This window comes from Lissotriton helveticus, chromosome 3_2 (assembly GCF_964261635.1).
Source record: "Lissotriton helveticus chromosome 3_2, aLisHel1.1, whole genome shotgun sequence".
NCBI lineage: Eukaryota > Metazoa > Chordata > Amphibia > Caudata > Salamandridae > Lissotriton > Lissotriton helveticus.
Window position 1 is genome coordinate 476,564,046 of NC_136062.1, and position 21,258 is coordinate 476,585,303.

Below are 21,258 nucleotides of genomic sequence, written 5' to 3' on the forward strand. Positions count from 1 at the left end.
ACAACTTTTGTTTTTGGCCAAAAGTAAGGGTTGTGCCTCTGGCTGAGGTCCCTGAGCCGGTTCTAAGTGATTTGAGGCAAAACATGTGTTACAGAGGCTGGTGGGTCTCACTTCATTTTGCACATTATCAAGGCCATTTAGACTTGGAGGGTACGGTGGAAACAGGTGCAAACAATATCTGTGCATATTTTAGCAGTAGCACCTCTTAAAAATGTAGTGCAAACTCTTATCTCTCTAGTCACTATTTAGTGTTTTAGCTCACTGGGCATTAATACAAACTTTTTTTTACACACACAACTTCTACATTTTTTAATCACGAAAAAGATTAAAATGTGAAATACTTCCGTTGACTGGAACAAACTGGTTTTGTTTCAGCGCAAATCTTTGATATATAATATCCGTATTTATTTGGGCAATGAATGAAACATCAGGGTAGTAAGTGTGCCATACCTGTTGTGCCAGGAGAATAAAGTGACCAAGTTCTGTATTTTTATAAATGAAAATGAGTTCAGCAAATTTTTTTTGTTTTTGTTTGTTGCATGGAAAATCTTGGTAAAAAAGTGGAAACTTTAGGCAAGGTAAATCTTAGCCAGTTCTACCTAAAGTGAAAGAATTTGTAACTCATGTAATCCTAAATCCTTATGTATCGCAAATGGTGCTTTTGTAAAGCGCTCTGACACCTTCGGGTAATGTTCGCGCTATAGAAAATCATATTATATAAAAAATAAAATAAATAAAAAAGATAATAGAGTCCCTTTGAAATTATCTTGAGATGCTTTCTCATTTAGAAGATGAATGTTCCCGTCCCCTCGTTTTTGACCTCAAAACAAATAGTGACAGTCCCGCTGAAATCACGAGAAATAAGTAAAGTTTCGAAAACCTAATCTAGCGCCTACGTGTATTTGTAGGGAGAAACAAAAGAAGGGCACCAATGTAGTATAGAAGTTAACGGATTTGTCACATCGTGAGCCATAGCAGGGTCAGGCGCATCCGTACGGGACGATGAGAAGGTGCCTGTGGAGGAGAACGCGCGAAGCTAGCGGACTCCTTGCCTGGCACTAACGTGGCGGTCTCTACGTGCACGCACGTCCCTTCTCGCCGCAGCACATTTAAGTGAAGTAGCGGCCGGGTGCCTGGCCTGAAGATGGCGGGGCGCGCTGCGGCGGCGGCGTGCGGCGAGGGCGCGCGCTGCCCTGACTGAGTGCCGCGGGAGGCCCGCTGGCTTCGAGCGGGCATGGAGAGGGGAGGGGGAGGGGGCGGGAGGGAGAAAGGAACTTCATCGGAGGCCCGGTCTGCGGAGCGGGGCCGGAGCCGGGCGAGGCCGCGGCCCCGGGCTCCCCGACCCGAGGAACCCCAGGGCCGAGCGAGGGACGGAGGGCCCCCGCGGCCCCCCGGCGCCAGAAACGAACGGTCTCCGCGCGCACTACTTTACGCGTCGGTGCGGCGAATTTATTTCACTTTGCCTAAGGAGCGGGGAGTGCTGCGGCGCCAATGCCTAGGGAAAGAACCCGGATGTGGGGTGAGAAAGTAAAGTGCGGCCGGGAACTCTGGGCCGAGAGGGGGGGGGCAGAGAGGGGGGGGGGGCAGAGAGGGGGGGGGGCAGGCCTGACAGAGGGGGGAGGAGGGGGCCAGCGCCTGCAGGGGGGGCCAGGGCTTCAGGGAGGACGGAGAAGAACTTGACTCCAAGGAAGAACCGCTGGAAGAACTCCTGCAGGAGCGAGGAACAACTGCAACAGAGGGAAATAATAACTTTATTACACAGAATCACTGTTATAACTCCTACAGGAGGGAATAACAACTGCAGTGAGGGAATAATAACTTTATTACACAGAATAACAGTTGTAACTCTGGCACGAAGTAATAACTGCAGCCCAGGGAAATAATAACTTTATTACACAGAATAACCGTTGTAACTGCAGCAGAGGGAATAACAGCAGCCAAGGGAATAATAACTTTATTACACAGAATAACCGTTATAACTGCAGCAGAGGGAATAACAGCAGCCAAGGGAATAATAACTGTATTACACAGAATCACTGTTATAACTCCCACAGGAGGGAATAACAACTGCAGTGAGGGAATAATAACGTTATTATACAGAATAAGCATTATAACTGCAGCACAAGGTTATAACTGGAGCACAGGGAATAATAACTTATGTGCATAGAATAACCGTTGTAACTCTGGCACGAAGTGATAACTGCAGCCCAGGGAAATAATAACTTTATTACACAGAATAACCGTTGTAACTGCAGCAGAGGGAATAACAGCAGCTAAGGGAATAAAAATGTTATTACACTGAATAACCGTTGTAACTGCAGCAGAGTGAATAACAGCAGCCAAGGGAATAATAACTTTATTACACAGAATAACCGTTGTAACTGCAGCAGAGGGAATAACAGCAGCCAAGGGAATAATAACTTTATTACACAGAATAACCGTTGTAACTGCAGCACGAGGTAATAACTGCAGCAGAATAACTGATGGAACTCCGGCAGGAGGGAATAATAACTTTATTACACAGAATAAGCATTATAACTTCAGCACAAGATAATAACTGCAGCACAAAGTTATAACTGGAGCACAGGGAATAATAACTTTATGACACATAATAACCGTTGTAACTCTAGCACGAGGTAATAAATGCAGCACAGGGAATAATAACTTTATGACACATAATAACCGTTGTAAGTGCAGCACGAGGTAATAACTGCAGCACAGGGAATAACTCAATCTTGGCTAGCCGATAATCACCTCAAACTAAATGCTCTGAAAACTGAGTTCCTTCTCATCTCACCCCCGGCGAAAATTTCAATCACCCAAACATGGCTCAACAACCTAACAGCACTCAATGTCCAACCCACCATCGTGGACTCAGCGAAATCCCTAGGCATCACACTGGACGCCAAGCTCAACATGCAGCAGCACGTCAGCAAAGCCACAAAAGCAGCTAATTTCCAAATCAACACACTGAGGAAAATTAAACCCTTCCTCCCTGCTGAAGACTTCCGAACTGCTGTACAAGCGTTAGTCATCCCTCGAATAGACTACGGAATTGTGGCCCTCAGCGGACTCCCGCTATCCACAACAGCACCCTTAAGAGCCTCCCTGAACGCTGCCGCAAGACTCATTACTGGCTCAAGAAAACATTCGCATATTTCCCCAGACTTAAAGTCCCTAAAATGGCTGCCTTTTGAAGCCAGAATACAACTAAAAATTGCAGTTATGACACACGCGGCAGTGCACCACAATGCACCCAACTACCTCGCTCAAAAGCTGTCTATATCAGGAGGTTCGAGATCCAATAGAAGCTCAAAAAACCTACTCCTGAAACCCCGTAGATTCCGGAAAGAGAAAACTTACAAGCGCTCCTTCTCAGGAATGGCACCCAGGATCTGGAATGCGCTCCCTCCTGAAACCAGGCTTATCTCCTCCACTGCACTCTTCAAGAAAGAGGTGAAAACCATCCTTCTGGCCAAGATCTCCTGAACGCTATAGGTGTTGGATCAGAGACTCCGCATTGCCTTGTGTCAATGCTCACCTTGTCCTTTGGCACTATACCTCTACTTGAGGGAGACACTATTACGCTACTCTCTTACTACCGACCAATATATGATACACGTTGGGTCACTGATGCACCCTCCCGCTGCCCCCACTCAGTGCTCTCTCTATACTAAAACACTGTTATAAGCCTTCCACACACCCAAAGTGTACCTGAACACCTCTGTAGTGGGATCAATGACTTATGCCGTCTTATATTACTTGTTTACCTGACTGTATATTGATATGTTTTATGTATGTTATTATTATCCTTTCATGTTAGTGACTACTACATTGCTCCCATTACCTCTGTTCATTCCTACTGCCCCTACCCTGTCATTGTAAAGCGCTCTGATATCTGTAAGGATCTTGTTCGCGCTATATAAAACTTTGAATAAATAAATAAATAAATAAACTTTATTACACAGAATAACCATTGTATCTGCAGCACGAGGTAACAACTGCAGCGCAGGGAATACTAACTTTATTTCACAGAATAAGCATTATAAATGCAGCACAAGATAATAACTGCAGCATAAGTTAATAATTGGAGCACAGCGAATAATAACTTATGTGCATAGAATAACCGTTGCAACTAGCACAAGGTCATAAATGCAGCGGAGAGAATAATAACTTTATTACCCAGAATAACAATTGTAACTACAGCACAAGGTAATAACTGCAGCGCAGGGAATAATAACTTTATTACACAATAACCATTGTAACTGCAGCGGAGGGAATAATAACTTCTGGGCACAGAATAACCGTTGTAACTCTCGCACGAGGTAATAACTGCAGGAGAGGGAATAATAACTTTATGACACATAATAACCATTGTAACTGCAGCACAAGGTAACTACTGCAGCACAGGGAATAATAACTTTATTACACATAACTTGTAACTGCAGCATGAGGTAATAACTGCAGCAGAGGGAATTATAACTTTATTACACATAATACCCATTGTAACTAGCACAAGGTGATGAGGGGAATAATAATTATATTACACATAATAACCATTGTGACTCAGGCACGAGGTAATACCTGCAGCACATGGAATAATAACTTTATAACAGAATAACCATTATAACTCTGGTACAAGGTAATAACTGCAGCGCAGGGAATAATAACTTTATTACACATAATAACCGTTGTAACTGCAGCACGAGGTAATAACTGCAGGGCAGGGAGTAATAACTTTATTCCACATAATAACCATTGTAACTCTAGCACAAGGTAATGACTGCAGCACAGGGAATAATAACTTTATTACACAGAATAACCGTTGTAACTGCAGCACGAGGTAACAACTGCAGCACAGGGAATAATAACTTTATTACACAGAATAACTGTTGTAACTCCAGCAGAAGGGAATAACAACCGCAGCAGGGAAATAATAACTTTATTACACATAATAACCATTGCAACGCCAGCACAAGGTAATACCTGCGGCTGAGGGAATAATAACTTTACTCCACAGAATAACTGCTGGATCTCCTGCAGGAAGGAGTAACAACTGCAGCAGAGCGAATACAAACTTTATTACACATAATAACTATTGTAACTCTAGCACGAGGTAAACATTGCAGCAGAGAGAATAATAAATTCTGTGCACAGAATAACTGTTGGAACGCCAGCACGAAGTAATAACTGCAGCACAGGGAATAATAACTATATTACACATAAAAACTGTTGAAACTCCAGCAGGATGGGATAATAACTGCAACTGAGGGAATAATAACTTTATTACACAGAATAACCGTTGTAACTGCAGCACGAGGTAACAACTGCAGCACAGGGAATAATAACTTTATTACACAGAATAACTGTTGTAACTCCAGCAGAAGGGAATAACAACCGCAGCAGGGAAATAATAACTTTATTACACATAATAACCATTGCAACGCCAGCACAAGGTAATACCTGCGGCTGAGGGAATAATAACTTTACTCCACAGAATAACTGCTGGATCTCCTGCAGGAAGGAGTAACAACTGCAGCAGAGCGAATACAAACTTTATTACACATAATAACTATTGTAACTTTAGCACGAGGGAATAATTGCAGCAGAGAGAATAATAACTTCTGTGCACAGAATAACTGTTGTAACGCCAACACGAGGTAATAACTGCAGCACAGGGAATAATAACTATATTACACATAACTGTTTAAACTCCAGCAGGATGGGATAATAACTGCAGCAGAGGGAATAATAACTTTATTACACAGAATAACCATTGTAACGCCAACAGGAGGTAATACCTGTAGCACAGGGAATAAAAGCTTCTATGGACAGAATAACTGTTGTAACTCCAGCAGAAGGGAGTAACAACTGCAACGGAGAGAATAATAACTTTAGCTCACACAATTACAGTGTGATTTAATTCTATGTTCAGTCCTGGAGTGGCGGACATAGTTTTGAAGTGAAATAAATAAATAAACACACCCACGTGTGCACTTTGATGACGTTATTAGCCGTAGTGTAGTACATAGCGAAGAAAGTATACTGTGTCTAGAAAAGCCTCCAACGCACCCCTCTCTCTTTGTAGAGAGTACCAAACTCCAAGACTACTCCGACTCTAATAATTACCTAGATTTTGTAGTTCAACCGTCAAATGTACCCTCATTTCTGTACATCACGGTGCTACAACCGAATAACAAAGTCCTACATGTATCACTAACTTTCACAGCACCGCAAAACACGTGCTAAGATCACTTATTCACATCTATTAATTATATGGGTCTGGCATAATCCCGAATTTTAAGATGATTACATTTGTTTTTTTTGCATAGGCTACACACACTTTGTCTAGTCCTGATGAAGACCCCATATTGATATCTCGCGCGACAAGTGAGGGGTCGAAACGTCGACGTATATTAAAAACGAAACGTCCTAGTTAGTGTGGAATACGAATTGGTGGATTTAATTGTTGTATTCACAAAAACTGCCTTATAGGAACCGGACGTTGTATGAACGAATAATTTTTATATGTGATTATTTTTGCATCTATTTCAATGTGTTGTGATTTATATATGTAATCATTTATGCACTGTATTTGTATTGTGTTTTTTGTATTGATTGTGTAAATATATGTGATTATGTGTGTGTGTGTGTATTATGCCTTCAAATACATATGAATCATTTGATTTGTTCACATATGCTTATTTAATGTAATCTGGAGATTCTTGAAATTTTCCCTGGAATTGCTTTTTGTTCTGGTGAAAACCACGCTGACTTTCTCTGCGGGCTCTGAACCCTGTCAACGCTCGCCCCGGAGATCCTGCCCTCTTGCTGTCCGCTGCACCAACACCCTAAGGACTACATAGCCCAGGGTGCAACGCGGATCTCTTCAGCTGCTGTGGGTCCTGCTGACGAGGGGGAGGCACCGGTTCATCTCTGTGCATAAAGACCTGCCTCTCCCCCCGTAGCGTGGGTCCCTGGAATTGCTTTTTGTTCTGGTGAAAACTAGGTCGACTTTCTCTGCGGGCTCTGAACCCTGTCAACGCTCGCCCTGGAGGTCCTGCCCTGTTGCTGTCCGCTGCACCAACACCCTAAGGACTACATAGCCCAGGGTGCAACGCAGATCTCTTCAGCTGTTGTGGGTCCTGCTGACGAGGGGGAGGCACCGGGTCATCTCTGCGCATAAAGCGCCGCCTCCCCCCCGCAGCGCAGGACGTGCCGGGCGAAGCCCGGGCCAAGGGCGGGCCCGTCTGAGCCCGTCCGAGCGAGGCAGGGCTGGGTCGCCCCCCTTTCATCTTCTGTCTCGAAGCAGTTCCCGGTACAGGTACTTTACTTGAAGGAACTCTTTCTGGAATTTTTATTGGAACTCCTTCTGGTCTGACTGTGAGTCGCCTATCAGGCGTAGGAGTGAACGAGTTCATGCTTATTCCAGTACTGTGGCCCTACTGACTTTGGGTTAAGCTGTTTGGTTATTAGACCTGGGAAGTTTCCTTTCTCTATTATCTTATGTTCTGTCATGCATATATATTAACAGTGCACTAGATACCTTACCTGTTGATTGTTATTTTACACTAGTCTAGTGTTAAGTTCCTGTGCTTCTTAATTGTTTGAGAATTTCCAGTTAAAAATGAGGAGGCGGAAAAATACTGCGGGAAAAGGAGTAGTTGGAACTTTAGACGCCTTCTTAACTAGGGCGGAATCTGTCCTTAATATTGAAATCTTGATAACGGAGCGTAGGCTATCTTTGGAGCCCTCGATCTCATACGGTAGGCCCTCCCTTACTCCTGCTATCCCTGTTGTCTTGTTTCCACCTAACCAGGAGCCGCCACCGGAACAGCTTAGTCAATCACCAACAGCAGACACAATACAGATGAACGAAACAGTGCCCTCTATATTAATAGAGCAGGAATCGAGCCCAGCTTCACAAAAAGCTAGAATAAGAGCACAAAAAGTAAAAGCAAAGCCCCCCCGCCCACTAATCCCCCAGTGGTAACTAAGAAAACTCGGGGGATTAGGCAGATGAAGAAACCTGTGAAGGGTAGTCCGGGGAGGAATAGGGTAGATGCTCCAGTAATGGGTGATGTTAGCGCTGCAAATCCATTTACCCAGATTCACGCCCGGACAGAGATACCATCTGTGTGTTATCCAGAGGGGAATTACTGGGGGAGGTTAGAAACCATTTTGACTACCCTAATTGAACCCATATTCCAAAAAATAGGTATGATCGAAGCAAGGCTGTCTAACTTAAAAATGCTGGTGTCAAATATTCCCCAGGATAGCGCTACTGCAAACCGAATGAAGCCCAACACACAAGTTGCCAATGAAAGAGTTACGTCGGGGTTGGATAGAGATGGGGGAGCGGCTGCTGTGAATTTAACTACCAAAAGCAGGTCTCCAGAAAATATCCGTTTAGGCAGTCACAAGTCGGTAAACCCTAACCCCACAGACTCTAGACAGGTCACATCTTGCAGAACAGGACCTTCCTGGCTGCAGAGGGATAAGAGCCTAGAGGCGAGGTCTCCCCAGGTAGTCAGTCTCCCTACTATTGATCTTCCCCCTGAATCTACCCCCTATGTAGCTATTTTGGGGTATGTTCCTGCCCTCCCACCAGGGAAAAGTGAAATTATGGGCAGCTACTCAATAAAATAAGACACTGGTTTGCACAGAACACTAGAGTTGGTGCGAATATATCGAATACCATAATCATGGCACGTAAGGTGAATTGGATTGGGAATTCATGCAAACAAGGGATTGGTGATTGTATTGTTATTAATTTCGATAACCCCAACACTTCAAATCGTATCTTCTCAAGGGACTACAGTCTTTCCCCACCAGTGAGTTCTGTAATTAGAATTCTACCCCAGGGTTTCTTCTACAAGCCGTCTACTCGCAGGGATATGGTGGAAGTAGCCTATGGTGAACACCAACCAGGAGATGCTAGCATTAGATCTGAATCTACTCACCGACGTATCACACCAGTTCATCTCCAACCACTGATGGACATGCATCCTGGAATTGACTATAGCCTGACCCAAATAATAGATTTGAGACCTTGACTGGTATGGAGGAATGTGATAGACTGAGGGGCCCTGTTTCTGTTGGGTTGGAGCCGGCCGCCGTACCCCAGGACCCTAATGTTGCAGCGGCTGGGACCCCAAGGGGTTGTTCAAACAGTTTTTTATCCTGGAACATAGCAGGTTTGGCTGCCAGGCTTCAGGACCCTAGATGGATAGCTTACGTAAAGCAATTTCTGATAATCTGTCTACAGGAAACATGGTCAGTAGATTGCGACCACTTCCTGGAATGCTTTGAAGCCTTTTTTGTCCCAGCTAAACACTCTTTAAGGGGGAGACCAAAGGGTGGTTTGCTTGTTTATATCTCTGTGAAAATCACATGTAAAGTGCAGGCCCTATCAAATACACATTTAGGAATCCAAGTATTAAGGATACAAAAGGGGCTCATTAGCTGGGGACTGGTTAATTTTTATAATGCTGTTGTTCCCCGTACGAGATTAGTAATGTAACTGAAGATCCGGGTTATTTAGAACCCAGCGGTGCCAGGGGACACACCCGAAGTCTCTGGATTCACCTGTCTCAGAACTACAGAAACGCGGAAAACTTCTTGGTGACGTCAAAGATCAATTTATTGGCTGCAACCAGTAACAGAGGTCCACGAAGTACAATGGCTGTATATTCGTAGGAGACTGCTCAAATTTTACAAAGCAAACCATCCCTTTTATACCAAATATTGTGCTTCAGGCAAACATTCCTTAGTTACAGTTGACCAATCCCATGTGTACATGGCAAAAGCATTGCATGACAAACCCACATTTCATTGTCCAGCCCACCATTGATTTCTCGGGAAGGCCCAACACTCTTCATCAGATAAATCAGCGGACCCCTAATAAAAACGGGCACCTCCTCATTGTAAAACGGGTCATAAAGAAAGGAGCAGAGACAGGTGTAAGTAAGATAAGACATAGTTGTGTGCAATAAAGGGTTTATGATGGCCTGTGCCTTGATCCTCAATCTCGACCAGCTACTGGGAAAGGAACTGGCCTAACAAGTCCGGCCTCGGGCAACGGAGTCAGCTTGCCCAGGTCACACAGAAGTCAGCTGAAGGTGTACGTGTCCCAAGGACTCGTTCGGCCTTAGTCATCGGCCTATGTGAGGGCAACCACAAAATGGCTGCCGTGCACAAAATGGAACCCAAAGGTTCAGAACGGAATCCCTGATTTCGTGGTGATCTCGTCACTCGAACATGACGAAAACACTCGTACATCTTACACTCGCCATTTTCGGTCCGCTGATACCAAAATCGTCATGATACGACGATAATTCTGAAACGGGTTCAGAATTCACGGAACCTCAGACCCTCCTTTTGCCCTTACATAGGCAATAACCTAAACCCATGTCAGTCTGAATCTAGGTCTATACTCATCAGATCATCAAGATGTTGCTGTAGCATCATCCTATTACTTAGCACGTCTCTTGATACAGGTGTCCTTACACACGATGTAGCACAGAGACCACATATAGCAGGAACACACTGTACACAAAGACAGAATAGGAAAAGGATGGCTAAGGTCATCCCAATGACCATCAGAATCTTCCATCCCCAGGCGGATAACAGTTCCCAAAACCATCCCATCAATGACCAATCTCCTTTATCCACGTGTATAGATTCGGAGATCTTATGCAGTTTCGAGATGGCCTGGTACACTGTCGGAGCATTGTCTGGAATGAAAACACAGCAGCTTCATTGGATCACTTTACATACTCCACCTCGATCTGCAAGTATGACGTCTAACGCAACTCTGTTCTGGAGAGTCATAAGACAGTCCGACTGGAGCTCAGCAGTCAAGTTACTAAGGGCACCCGCAGTTTCAACTACGGTGGACTCAACCACTCTCGTCAATTGTCGTATGTTCCTGCTGTTAACCATCGGTCCCCAAAACGGCAGAAAACCCTTCAAGAAATCTCCCAATTCTTGTCCTGTAGTATCTTCCTTACTGAAGACACCTCTGACAATTCTCGTCTTGTGGTAATCTGCCGCAGCCGTGTAGGTGGGAGGCAACAGGAATGAGACAAAACATGTACCCGAGAAATCAGGGGGCAACCATGTGTATGCCCTATCGTGACAGACAAAATAGGTACCCTTAGCTGCCAGAAAAGATGGGGAAGTCTGGGACGCAAAAACGTACGTCTCCGTGCAGATACTCTTCCCTAACTGAGCTCTCGGATTCTTGCCATTAACTTGCAGACAAAGATGACCCTGATGGGGTACGATCCAGATCGGAGAGGATCTTTTCGCTTGCTGGTTCTCACTCAGACTAACTCCATATCCGGTCACATTCCATCCAATATACGCTAGTGTCTCTTCTCTCGGGATCGTCTCATAGGAGTTAAACCCTCTAATCATATCGACTATTCCCTTAACTAGAGCACTATTCTTCGGATTGTCCTTTGCGGAACGTAGGGGGTGAACTTCTCGAGCATAGATAAACATCGTTCTGTATGCCCACACAGAACCATTGTAGCTAAATGGCAGGACCAGGTAAGGAATACCTTTATCAGTAGTATGAGGCATAAGACCACACACCCAACAGTTAGTCGTGTTCACTACTAATTGGTGTTGGTGCAGGAGCTGAATGAAGGAGTTATTAGCAAATTCCAATCTTCTACTGGACTCATGTTCAGGCAGAGGGTGAAAAGAATGTGAGGAAACAGTAGAAGGAGGTATGGGCTGTGTCGTGGGTGTAAACGTCACTTGAAAAGAGAATATTATATATCCCGTCAAAAACATAATTACGCTAAGCAACATACAAAGATACAATATTAAAAAACATTTTCTGCTCATGATTGTGCACATTCTTGCTCTAAAATTCATTTCTTCAACAGGTCTCTCCATCTTGAAAAACTCCATCCTCTAACCGTGCTGCTCGCGGCTGTTGGGTGTTCCGTGCTAAGGAATGCGCCTGTCAGTCCAGGGAACGCCCTAGGACCAACCAGAACCGTCAACCTTGTGTCTTTGGCTTGCACTCCAAAGACTTGACACCGCAACCCTACAGCTGAACCCGGATGGCGGTTCGAAAAACAAAAATCGGTCAAAACAGTTTCTCAGATGGGAGGGCTGAATGTTCAAAAATAGCAAGGAAAAGGATTTTCATTTTATTAGTCCCACAACTCTTGGTCGCAAATTATAACGGCCTTTCCCAGGCAATGTCTGGTCTCGGAACAAGAGTTCAGGCTCAGTAGTGTCCAATCGAACTGACGGTGGCACAGGTTCTTGTAGAACAGAGGTCTTCAAAGTTTTCCAGGTTGAGCCCCCCCAGCTGAATTCCCCCAGATGTTGGGCCCCCCCACCACCCGACAGAAACCTCGGGAATCCGGCACACCACATGATCGACTGCCACGCGCACACCACAGGCCATATCCGGCAAACAATGCTCAACACAACAAGAGTGCCTAGCAAACTGCAGGCCTGTGAGTGGGTGTGGCAAAACAACAGAGGCGTACCACACAGCTCAAAACACAATCCTCCAAGACAAAATGTGCGCAAATTCTCCCCACTAGGATGCCCTGCCTTACACAGGACACAGATCAACAACAACACCACCAACATGAATGTGACGGGTGTGCCGGTGCCCAGCCACACCTAGACTCTCAATCTGTGGGTGGATCCCTGCCACTGCCATCCTCAGGCTGTGCTCCACATCCAGTCCTGAACGGTACCTAGTCTTCAACACCGCAAGTGCTGAGAACCCAATCTCACAAACTCCCCAACAAATAAACAAATACATTGTAGGATGTAAAGCACCATGCACAAGTGAACCAAAGGGAGGACCGCCGTGATGAACACACTATAGGGAACACACCATGGGTGCTTCACCAAGCGGAACCCAAAACATGGAACCCGACCTTGCCCATGGGGGCCCCGCATTCAAGTAGCAGCTGGACGTCACGCAAAATGTCACACGCATGATGCATAGATCCCACACATGAGCACACATAGAATACAGAACAGTAACACATAGGCAAGGGAGCAGCCAAACAATTCAAATACCTTCCACTCTGAACCACAGCTCCCATGGCACCAAGAAAGCAAAGGAAGTCATCACAACCCACCCCATCCATCATGTACACCTTGTCATCCACCAACTCCCCCACCATTCATTCCGTCCCTCCATCTGAGCCCCATCCACATCCAAACCCCTTCAACCACTTGCAAACCCATCCACCATCCATCCCTCCATCCATCATCTCACACATCCATCCCTCCATCCACCCCCTCACCCATCCATCCATCATCCATCCATCCCTTCACCCAATCCATCCCCTCACCCAATCCATCCCCTCACCAATCCATCCACTCTTCCACCCATCCATCCACCCACTCATCCTTCCAACCATTCACCCAAGCTATCCTCCCACTCATCCATCCACTCATCCACCCACTCATCCATCCACTCTTCCACCCATCCATCCACTCCTCCACCCATCCATCCATTCTCTCATCCATCCAACCACCCACCCTCTCACCCATCCAGCCATCATCCCACCCACCCAGTCACTCATCCGTCCACCCACTCAACCCCCCACTCATCCATCCACCCACCCATCCATCCCGCTCTCCACCCTCCCCCCCACTCATGCATGCACTCTCTGACCCATCCATCTCCATGCTCCTCTCCTCACCCATCCATGCACACACCTGCCCATCCACTCTGCCAATCATTCATCCATGTCCTCACTCATCCATCCATCCATCCATCCATCCTCCCCCTCTCTCTCCATTCCCCCATCACCCAGCCACCCATCCCTCCATCCACCCTTCACCCATCCACCCACTCATCCATCCACTCATCCACTCATGAATCCATCCATTGACCACTCATCCACCCCTTCACTCCTCCATCCATTCCCCGTCCATCCACCCCTTCACTCATCCATCCATCCATTCACCCCTTCACCCATCAATACATCAATCCATCCATCACCTCTCTCATCCATCCACCCACCGACTCATCCACCATCCACCCCCCCATCGATCCATCCACCATTCCACTGATCCCTCCACCCATCCATCTACCCTTCCAACCATACACACATCCATCCACTCCCATCCATCCCTCCACTCATGCATCCATCCTCTCTCCCACCGTCCATTCACCCCTTCACTCACCATCCATCCCCTCACTCATCCATCCACCCCCCACCCATACATCCACCATTCCACCCTCACACATTTGATGATTCAAATTCGAATCTGCAGACCAACATCCCTGAGCACCGACACTTCGGTGCCCACATAAAGATCCTCATGAGTTGAGGGCCACAGACCAGAGCCCACTGTCCCGATTCATGGCCCAAACCCGGATTGCAACCTCTCCCTCCCTTCCCAAAATAACTGAAGGACTCCCGCCCCCCCCCCCAACTCCCCCTCACTCCCACCCCCCTTGAAAGGCTGGGGCCCTGGACCAGAGCCCACCCGCCCGTTCCTCAAAACCTCTGCGAAACCTTCTCTCCCTTCTGGGAAGAGCTAACTCTCCCAGGAGGGGGTTAATTCACAGAGCTAACAGCTTCAGCTGCAGTGGGAGGCAAGGGGTCTCCTCTGCTAAAACTGAAAGCGTGTCTGTTTGATTGCTTTCGTTTTTAGCAGAGGAGACCCCTGCCTCGCACCGCAGCCGAAGCTGTCGACTCCGTGAATTGGCCCCCTCCTGGGAGAATCACCCAGACAAAGAAACGGGCACAAAGGGAAGATCGAAGTGGAGCCCGCGCCCCCCCTGGGATGGTGCCGTGCCCCCCCAGGGGGGCGCGCCCCACAGATTGAAGAACCCTGTTGTAGAAGATCGTCGCTTTCTCGCTCAGAACTTGTCCCAATTAAACGTGCATTGTTAAAAGGCAGAAAACGAGGTACAGTCTTAGTCTCAGAATCAGCAATACCCTCCTGGACCCACCGGTCGTACGGCAGAGGCAAAGGGACCCTCTTACAGTGTACGCCGTGGATCCAGTTCTTCTTTCCTTGCACTCGTACTTCAGATCGCGTTGACAACAGCACCAAGTAGGGACCAATCCAGCGGGGCTGATCGTTCTTCGTTCGCTGGAAGTTCTTGATCAGCACCCACGAGCCAGGATCGATGACATGTCCTGGATCTTCAGAAGCCTGAGGAAGTGTATCATGAACTGTTGGTGTAAGACACGCAATTTAGCTGTCAGATCATACAAGTAATCAAGCAATACAGGATGTTCAATCTCGCTGAATTTCGTCGGCCTCGGTACTCCCCATATGTTGGCCGGGCGACCAAACACAATCTCATAAGGACTAAGTCCTACTCGGGAATGTACAGTCATTCTTGTAGACAAAAGTGCTAATGGCAAAGCATCAGGCCATTTAAGACCAGAGCTCGCTTGTATCTTGGCCAGTTTCAGTTTAAGAGTGCCATTATAGCACTCTACTAGTCCAGCTGATTGGGGGTGATTTGCAGCATGGATCTTTTGGCGGATTCCTAGCACTTCACATACTCTCTTCATCACTTGAGCCACAAATTCACTCCCATTATCACTCCAAACCATTCTCGGCAACCCATATCTAGGGAAAAACTCCTTAATTAGGGCTTTGGATGTGGAGAAAGCAGTGTTATCTTTTAGGGGATATGCTTCTACCCATCTTGAAAAGGCACAAACAACCACGAGTACATATTTCAGGTTGTTGCATCTCTCCATGTGAATAAAATCTAGCTGCAAAACCTCGAACGGATACGTCGGAGGAGCAAAATGACCAGCTGGAGTTGGAGTTCCCTTACCAGGATTGTACTTCAGACAAACCATACAATTCTTGACCACGTTCTCTGCACACTTAGGAATTCCAGCATTTTGCCATACCGGAGCCAACAATTTACAAATCCCTTTCACACTGATGTGAGCCATTCCATGTGCCATCGTAACCACTGCAAGCACGTACGCATCGGGTAACAACCATCGCTGATGCTCTGACAACTCAACCCAACAACCATTCGCATCTAATTTACCCGTACTCTCTCTCCACACACTTAATTCTTTCTCTGTAGCTTCAGCTTGAATCGACTTCACACTTTCTATCGTATCTTCACACATTCCAACATCACCAGTCCATCTTGCAGGGCCTGCAACATACATTCGACTCATCACATCCCTCGCCACATCTTTCGCGACTTCATCTGCAAATGCGTTACCGCAACCAACGTCATCGGTAACCTTCTTGTGTGCACTACATTTCACAATCGCCACTTGCGACGGCAAGGTAAGTGACTCGAGCAGCTCATTCACCAACTGACCATTCTGAATCTTTGCTCCATGAGACGTGAGGAACCCACGTTCCTTCCACAAGCGTCCAAAACTATGAGCCACACCAAATGCATACTGGCTGTCGGTGTATATGGTCACTCTTTTCCCTTTCGATAACACACATGCTCTCGTAAGTGCAATCAACTCTGCTGCTTGAGCTGGATTATGTGGGATACGTGCAGCTTCAACAATCGTATGCAAAGTCGTTACAGCATATGCCGCAGTCGTATCACCATTCGGAAGCTTGAAGCATGAACCATCCACCCATAAGGTACCATCACACTTCACAAGAGGAGTGTCCCTAAGATCTACTCTCCCTTTTGTTTCTTCCTCTGTCTTGAGAAAGCAATCATGTTGCTCAACAACATCTGTCTCTACTGAAATCGGCAATAACGTAGCTGGATTCAACGTATTGCATCTCTTTATGTGCACATGACTCGCTAAAAGTGTCAGCTCATAACCTGACAATCGAGCACTAGTTAAGTGCTGTATCTTGGTCCTGTTTAACAAAGTATCCACTGCATGTGGAACCATCACAATCAACGTATTATCCATCACCAGTCCAGCAGACTGTCGGATAGAAACAGCCGCTGCAGCTCTCCAGCAACTTGGCAACGCTCTAGCTACCGGATCTAAAGTCGACGAGAAATATGCACATGGACGTTGCTAGTCCCCAAAAGATTGCGTCAACACTGACAATGCACATCCCTCTCTCTCGTGGACATAGAGCGTAAAGGGCTTACTGTAGTCGGGGGTACCCAACACAGGAGCCGAACATAATGCATCGCGCAATTCAGAAAAACTCTTCTGACAATCATCAGACCACGGGAGGGGATTCGACGTATCTTTGCAGGTCAATGCCACCAGAGGTTTGGCCAGCAAAGAAAAATTCGGTATCCATTGTCTGCAGTATGACGTGATACCCAAGAAAGCACGCACGTCTCTCTGTGTAACTGGCACACTCATGTTCGCAATCGCTTGAATTCGTTCTGGGGTCAATCTTCTTCCCTCCTTTGATAAGAGATGACCTAAGTAGGTCACTGCTTGTCGACAATACTGTAACTTTGAAAGAGACACCTTGTGATGGAAGTCAGACAAATGACGCAACAAAGATAGGGTAGCTTCCTTACAAATCTCTTCAGTATCGTCAGCGACTAACAAATCGTCAACGTATTGGAGAAGAGCAGCACCATCAGGTAAAGCAATCGTATCAAGCTGTGTTTTTAAGGCCTGACTATAGATTGATGGACTCTCACAATAGCCTTGAGGAGCTCTTTTAAACCGAAAGCTTCGACCTCCTAAAGAGAAACCAAAAATATCCCTACTCTCCTCGGCAATCGGGATGCTGAAGAAGGCATTCTTCAAATCAATCACCGAAAACCAAGTGGCCGAAGCTGGAATCATTGTCAATAAGGCAGTGATATCTGGAACAACAGGAAACTGTGGCACAACTATCTTATTCACCTCTCTAAGATCGATCACAAACCTGTAAACAGGTGGCTGAGAAGAATCAGTAAGTTTCAAGACAGGCAAAACAGGGCTGTTGCAAACATTACCTCTCGTTTCTTCAATCACATCTTTCTCAATCAAATCATAAATGATCGCGAGTAACGCTCTTTCACCATCACTAGAGATCCTATATTGGGGAATACGTGGCATTTTAACATTCGCTTTTAACGTCACAACATATGGCGGTATCTCCAGGAGACCTACGTCATTAGGACCAGTCGCCCAAATAGTATCAGGAAGAGAAGATAATTCTGTCGGAAGTTGATCCCTCGACAAATACATCGGAGAGACCACTTTCTTACCCAGTGTAAGTTGTACTCCCGAAGGAGAACAATACAACGTTGCATACAATCTTTTCAACAGATCCAATCCCAACAAGTTCTCACCACAACCTGTCGTCAGAATAAGGGGTGCTTCGAATTCACGAGGTCCAACAGAAAGGGACAAAGGGTCAGAAATCGGGCTTCTAACTGGGGCGCCAGAAAAACCTACTGAAACATTTGTTAAGCCAGACAAAGGTGCGCCAGGGAGTCTAGAGTGCATAATAGAACTCTTCGTAGCACCAGTATCCAACAGAAAAGGCTCTGACACACCTGATGTAATCACTTCAACATAAGGTCCACTCTGATCTACTGGAACTAAAACAACTCCCTCTCTTTGTCCATGGCTGTCCTAGCAATCATTACCATCCATATTTTCACCTTCGACGTAGTAGTCATCAGCATAGTACTGAGTCGTCCTACCAGATGCACCATTCTGTTGATCAAAACTATTTATCGAATTTTGTGGAGGAAAGGAACGCGCATTCTGGGGAATACCTCCACGTCCTCTACCTCTAGAAGCTTGCGGAACACCCCGACCTCTTGTACCTGAAACACCATTCATACGCTGTAACAAAATAGGGCAGCTATACTTGAAATGACCCTCTACCTTACAATATGAACACTGATTGGGGCCTGCCAGAAAACACTGTTGAGGAGACTCGAACCTTTGCGAGTTTCTCTGAAACTGCTGAGGCTGCTGATAATCACGTTGGTTATTACGAGGCGGATACGCTTGCTGTAAAAGCACCTTCATCTTCAACTCTTTAGTCTTCTTGTCTGCTCTATCCTTCTCATCCTTATCCCTATTTTCGTAATATTGTGCAGTAGCCAATATCTGTGCTGAAGATGAAACGGCCCAAGAACTCTCTGAATCCTTTAACTTCGTACATAATTCGGGAAGTAAATTGTGCACAAACTTATCAACAAACAAACGTTGACCACCTTCTGTACTCATGTCTTGACCACTATGGTCAATAAACGTTTCTTCAAACCTAGTGAAGAAATCAGACACGGTTTCCTCTTTCTTCTGCTTACACGCAGACAATTTATCCCAGTTTACTCGCATAGCAGGCATTAAAGTTTTCATGTAGGTAATGATCCTACCAGGAAGTTCTGCAACTACAGGCTCAGGTTTAGCGCCACCAATTTGTCGACCGTCCGCAGCGCTAATATTAACCCATGTATCACCTAACTCCTGTGCATGATCAATATGACAAATCATACCCCATAAAGGCTGTGGGACCACATTTCCAAACAGCATGTCTATATCCGCTAAATTCATAACACATGAGTCTGCAGTCTGTGAAATTCCTGCGGGATTTTTACGGGGGTCAGGTAAAGTCTGCTTAAGAGCCAAAACTTCTGCACGCTTCCATGGAACATGCACCCAAACACGTTGAAAATGAGGCAGAACAATTGGATTAGCGTTTGGGTCCCCTTCTCTCCAAACTGGGGGAACTTCTCTCATCGGGTACTGCTTCACTTTCCTCCTAACAGAAGGGTCAGGTTCAAACAACGGTCGAGAAGGAGACTCGTTCCTGAACGAAAGCAGTGTCGCTACCGCCTTTTCAACGTCGAGACCCACAATCGTGCCTTTTGCAAAGTCGGATTGCACATTGGACAACTCCGGCGGAGTCTGTCCCAAATCATCATCTTCCCATTCTTCACGAAGGAAAATACACATCTTATCAAAAACATATCTCTGCTTCGGCGCTTCCCATTGACGGAAGACATCCATAACAACCTCTACATCATATCTTAAAGGACGAATGACCCATTTATGCGCTAAATGAACCAATACTTCCCTCTCTCGGGAATCAGGCAGTTGACTACGCAACTGTTTACGCTCTGAAACGGGGGTCACACTAAATGACCCAAAGAAAGGAGACAAAAGACCAGTAACAGTATCCGTCATTCTCTGACGAACAGAAGGAGAGGTCGACTGGACAGGAAATAAAGCGGACTGAGAGACAGTTAATGTAGGAGCAGTAGCAGAGGAGGCAGCGAGAACAGGTGAAAAAGTCACAGGAAGTAAAGGCGGAGCAGGTAGCAAAGTCGGCGGCCCTTGAGGAGGCTGCACCAGCGGAGTAGGAGCCAACTGAGGAGGAGCTGGCGGCTGTGGAAGAACAGGATGCTGCACAACTGGAGGTTGCACAACTAAAGGTGGCGGAGGTGCTGTAGCACTCTGCGCATAAGGGGGTGGCGAACTCAACAAATGTCACATCAAAGGATCTTTCTCAAGCTCCTTTGCTGCATCTTGCTGAAAAGGCGGCAAAACTGGATAGCATTTATCAATCGCCATTTTACGTTGCCTGTGCAACTGCTCACTTGCCTGTTCTTCTTCGTTATCTTTAAACTGCATAGCAGCTTGCATTATCGAGATACCCTTCTCTCTTTTATTTTTCTTCGCTAATTTAATTTCTTTCTGTTTGGCTTACTTTCGCCATAGGCGGAAAGAGTCAAACATCGCCGGCCGGGCTTTCTTCTTAAAGAGTCTAACCTCTAGATTATCTAAAACTTCTGTATCAAAACTACCATATTGGGGCCATTTGAGGACACCGTCCTTCCTAGTATATCTAATCCATACTTCATTATACGTGATGGGGCCCACGCCATGTTTCACATAAAGCTCATAGGTTAGAGTTCCAATCGGAGGAACCGGACACGAGTCCTCCAATCGGGAATCCCTATTACGACCACAACAAAATATTCTTCCAAGTCTGCTAAAACCAGGCATCTTCGCTCTCTAGTCTAGCTTCAAACTTCAAGGGAGTATCGAATACGATAGTCTCGTGAATACACAAGTCCCTCGGCTTTGGTACTTGCAAGTTCCAAATCAAAAAACTCAAATCAAAGATCCCAAGGGATACCCAAAACTAATGACTGGGAGACGCTCCACTCATACTTAACTGAGGTATCGATGAAGTCACCAGAAGACCCGTCTTATCGTCTCGCCCAACAAATCGTCTAAGGCTCCAAGACAGGGCGACAGTCAGGGCAGCAGTCCTTCGTAGCCGTCGGAAAGCGGGGAACCTCGCAGCAAAGACTTTCGAACCACGACGACATTCAGGGGTCGATGAAGTGGCTGGCCTTCCTCCAGA